Source organism: Argentina silus, assembly GCF_951799395.1.
Source record: "Argentina silus genome assembly, chromosome: 11".
In the NCBI taxonomy this organism is placed as follows: Eukaryota; Metazoa; Chordata; class Actinopteri; order Argentiniformes; family Argentinidae; genus Argentina; species Argentina silus.
Genome location: NC_139665.1, coordinates 12,185,793 through 12,190,792, shown reverse-complemented (window position 1 = coordinate 12,190,792; position 5,000 = coordinate 12,185,793). Strand labels below are relative to the sequence as shown.

General features: G+C 46.6%; 1 protein-coding gene across 1 annotated transcript in view; it reads left to right on the top strand.

The window, feature by feature from the left end:
- The window catches only part of LOC310812179 (uncharacterized protein), a gene marked incomplete at its 5' end in the record, with an annotated part of 19,671 nt that overhangs the window by 5,324 nt on the left and 9,347 nt on the right, over positions 1 to 5,000 (top strand). The window lies entirely within an intron of this gene.

The following is a 5,000-nucleotide window of genomic DNA, read 5'->3' as shown; positions in this document are numbered from 1 at the left end:
AAGTCGTTTCCCTAGCGAGGACCCTGCCTCTCCCCTGTCTGCCACCGCGCCAACCTGCTGATCCTCAGTCAACGCATTAACAGGAGGGGGTTGTGGGTAACGGCTGTCAATGGAGTGATCTAGACCAAGGCAGTGCCACATGGAAAAAAGGCCTTTGGATTTACGTTAAAAAAACAATTCAACACAAATAACTCATAGAAGATCATTTGTGTTGATTAAACACATTTAAATCATGTGAACTGGTGTACACCGTTTCTTTACGGAAATACAAAGGCCTTTTTTTTTTTTCAGTGCAAGACCTTCCCCAGTCCAGCCTGAACTCACCTATCTCCCCCTAACTCACCTATCTCCCCTAACTCACCTATCTCCCCCTAACTCACCTATCTCCCCCTAACTCACCTATCTCCCCTAACTCACCTATATCCCTCTAACTCACCTATCTCCCCTAACTCACCTATATCCCTCTAACTCACCTATCTCCCCCTAACTCACCTATCTCCCCTAACTCACCTATCTCCCCCTAACTCACCTATCTCCCCTAACTCACCTATCTCCCCCTAACTCACCTATCTCCCCCTAACTCACCTATCTCCCCCTAACTCACCTATCTCCCCTAACTCACCTATCTCCCCCTAACTCACCTATCTCCCCTAACTCACCTATCTCCCCCTAACTCACCTATCTCCCCCTAACTCACCTATCTCCCTCTAACTCACCTATCTCCCCCTAACTCACCTATCTCCCCTAACTCACCTATCTCCCCCTAACTCACCTATCTCCCTCTAATACTTTCAAATGAGGACATTCCCACGTATTGCTTACGGTAGGCCTACTTCCATGGGGTCACTTTTTGTTCTATATATGTTTTGCTAAATACATCCAGCAATGTCATTCTAATAAAGAACGGGGAAAAGAAAAGTTCAACTTTACAAGCACGTAACTAGTGTGCAGGAGCCTCTCCTCTGGGATCATGTAACAACTCTCCTGCAAGAGATTATGAGCAAACGCATGAATGAATTTCAAACCCGGACACGACAGAAGCCGTGGGTTAAGTCTCAAAGAAGTTACAGCAAAAGCAGATTTTTTTTTCGTTGATTTTGATCCGTTTTTGATGCAGCCACTTCTCCATCGTTGGCATCTGGTTATAGGAGTGTTTGCCAACCGAGTAATATGTCAAATATGTGTTAATGCTAAAGCCAGTGAACCTGGGCGAAAGGTTCCATTTGTGTAAATGAAGAAGGAAATCAGGCTCCATGATTGGGGGGATTATGAAGCGCTGTCAATCATTTATTGGGCCCCTATAGGAGATCTTTGTTCTGCATGTTTAAGAGGTTTCATGGGTTTAATCTGTTGATGATTGGCAGTGCTTCATACATTCATTATCTATATAATATATGCCATTTAGCTGACGCTTTTATCCAAAGCGACTTACATTGCAGTGAGTGCATACATTTTTGTATATATGGTCCCAGCAGGAATCAAACCCACAACCTAAGTCTTGTTAGCACCGTGCTCTACCAACTGAGCCACAGCGGACCACTGTCTCCCCTCTTCAATTAGTCCTTTTCTTCTCTTTCCTCACTTTTTTTTTTCTTCTCTTTTTCCTCACCCCTCCTCCTCCCTTCATCTCTCCTCTCCCTCTCCCCTCCATCTTTCCCTCTTTTCTCCCTCCTATGCTCTCACCCTCCTCCTTTGCTCTTACCTCTTCTCTCTTTTACCCTCCCCCACCACCTCTCCTCTCCCTCCTCCCTTCCTACCTGCTCTCTCTCCCCCCCTCCGCCTGGCCTCTCCCTGGTGCGTACAGTAGGCCCTGCTCCCCCCCTCCGCCTGGCCTCTCCCTGGCGCGTACAGTAGCCCCCCCCCCCCCCCCCCTCGTGTGTCATGTACTGTAGAGCCCTTACAGCCATGAAGCGTGACGGATGTCTCTGTCTCTCCTCATCCCCAGTGCAGACATAGCAGACATAGCTCAGTCGACCTTTGACCCCCCTGGGAGCTCTGGAATAGCCGTACCTGGTCCTGCCGCAGTCCCTCCTCCCAGACAGACCTGTCTGGCTGTGATGGATGGAATGTTACACTGTCCAGGCTCTCTCTGCACGGGGTCTGCTCTGTCACCCTCCTACTCCCACACTCCCACACTCTCTCTCTATTTCTTTCTTTTTCTCTCTCTGTCCCTCTCTTTCTACTTCGCTGGACTTTAACCTCATCTCCCACTCCCACTCTCTCTCTCTCTCTCTCTCTACGGCTCTCTCTCTTCTTTCCTTTTCTCTCCCTTTCCCTCTCTTTCTACCTCACTGGACGTTGACCTCATCTCAACCGTCATTCCGACTTCGTTTCAACCGCGGTCTATATATCACGCTGCTCTTTCGCCCCCTTGTCCCCCCCCCCCACAACGCATCCTCTCATAGCATCAGCATTACTGTATGTCTGTGTGTCTGTGTTGAACTGTTCCGGAACCATCCATCTCCTCAAACAACTGTGGTTGTTTTGGCTGCGCGGACCCGTTGGTGAACTGATGAACCGGTACATTCTGGAAGCATGAGGGAATGATGGAGATGTTCTCAGAGACGGCAGTCTCATTGTCCCGTGTTATGACTGCTCCTGCCGGGCGGTGTTGCGTCAAAAGAAGGAACAACTGGAAACGCGGGTCAGGTTTAGTGGGTTCCTCGTTGCAGATCTGTAAGGCGCCCAATGTCCGCTTTTGATATGATATGTTATAATGTCATGTGACAGTAAGTTTGGGTAACTGCCCTTGAAATAATATACAATATATACATATGTATATACATATCATATATATATATATACATATACATATATATATACATATCATATTATATAACATATCATATATATATATATATATATATATATATATATATATATATATATATATATATACAGTACCAGTACCAAAAGTTTGGACACACCTTCTCATTCAATGGTTTTTCTTTATTTTTATTATTAGATTAATATTGAAGACATCAAAACTATGAAGAAACACATATGGAATTATGTAGTAAACAAAAAAGTGTTAAACAAACCAGCTTTGCACACTCTTGGCAAGGTGTGTCCAAACTTTTGACTAGTACTGTATTTGATCAAAAAGTGACTTATAGTACAGCGAGTGCGTACATTTTTGTGAAAATATCGTCCCAGCTGGAAAATGCCCTCTGGTTGTGGTGGGTTGGAGGAAATGGTCGGAGCGCTGCTTGAGAATGTCTAAAGAGAGAGAGAGCGTTGTCCTCGTGGCTCCCTCTGGTCAGCCGGTCCGCAGCCGCGGTGTGAGGCGTCAGGTGGTCGTTCGGCTGGCACGCTGATGAGAAATGCCCTCCGGTCTCGCCGTGGCAAGATGGGCCAGACAGCTGGCCACCCGCCGCCCAGTCCCCATGCCAGTTATGGCAAACCACAAGTGTGTGTGTGTGTGTGGGGGGGGGGGGGGGGGTGTCTGTGTGGGTGTGTGTGGGTGTATGTGTCTATGTGTGTGAGAGCGAGTGTGTGTGTGTGTGTGTGTGTGTGTGTGTGTGCTTGTAGGTGTGTGTGTGTGTGTGTGTGCTTGTAGGTGTGTGTGTGTGTGTGTGTGTGTGTGTGTGTGTGTGTGTGTGTGTGTGTGTGTGTGTGTGTGTGTGTGTGTGCACTCGTGGGTGTGCATTCAGTGCTGCCTGCTCTCCATGCCAGCGATGGTCGACCACATGCTGGCCCTGGTCAGACACACAACAGACTGCTGGGTTATGGCCAGCCCTTGGAGGCTGTCTATGGACCATATGCGGACACAGACACACACACACACACACACACACACACACACACACACACAGCTATGTGTGTGACAGGGTGTGTTCTGGGGTTGTGTGTGTGTGTGTGTGCGTGTGCGTGTGCGTGTGCGTGTGCGTGTGCGTGTGCGTGTGTGTGTGTCTGTGTGTGTGTGTGTGTGTGTGTGTGTGTATGTGTGTGTGTGTGTGTGTGCATTCCAGACTTTTGTGGTACCTCTTTCTGTTCTCCCTCTGTTCTTTGGTGCAAGCGTCTGTGTAAGTGAAGATCTATGATGATATATGTCGGAGCAGGACACCCACTCTGCCCTTCCAATAACACCCTTTCCATCCCCCCTCAGTCGCTGCCCTACCAGACAGCTGTGTCTTTAGAAACATCTCCTCTCTCACAGAAGCTGTCTGAGGTTTACCTCCAGTTTGTCGAGACACCAAGTTTACTTCCCCATCTCCCTCACCCCATAAACCAGATATCAAACTAGTACTTAACATGTAAGAATAGTCCCTGTTGTGTCCCTGGTTGATGTGAATTATAGGCATGTACGACAGAAGGACCTGACAAGCAGACGTTGTATTTCTTTCATTGGAAGGATACCATTACCGTTCATTATTGATGTTCCAATTGGAACACATATTTTACTGATGATGTGTTTCCAACTTCCAGTTGGATATAAAGTCGTCACCGTGCTTCTGGATTCTCTCGGATACTGCCGACATCTGGAATAATGCAGGAGGAAGTTTTCTTTTAACATGGAAGCAATCAAAGATGCATACCATAGGCCTTGCTGTATGTCGCTCCGTAATCAAATGCAAACACATTATATATGGCAATAACCTCTCTGTCTCTCTGGCGGATGAGTCAATATGTCAAGAGTGTCTGCTTGTTTTTGTATGCCAACGGTCTGGCAGCTAATACATTATGTTTGTTTTGTGTACGCATACTACGTTACATGCTATACAAAAGTTTCCTCCTTGTAAGGAGCATATACATATTATTACAGATTATTGTATACAGCAAGAACTGGACAGAAACAACATTTACGCTGCTCCTCTGTGAGAATTCCAACAGGAAAAGCGTCCTTAAGTTTTGTTTATTTAGCTAGTAAGGACAATATGATTCAAACCCATTCCCATGATCTGAGAACATTCCAAGAAAAATGACTGTATCTTTATGTTGCCATGGTGTAATTACGGATCCAAACATACTGCTTCTATAGACTGCGGTGCGGTATAAAC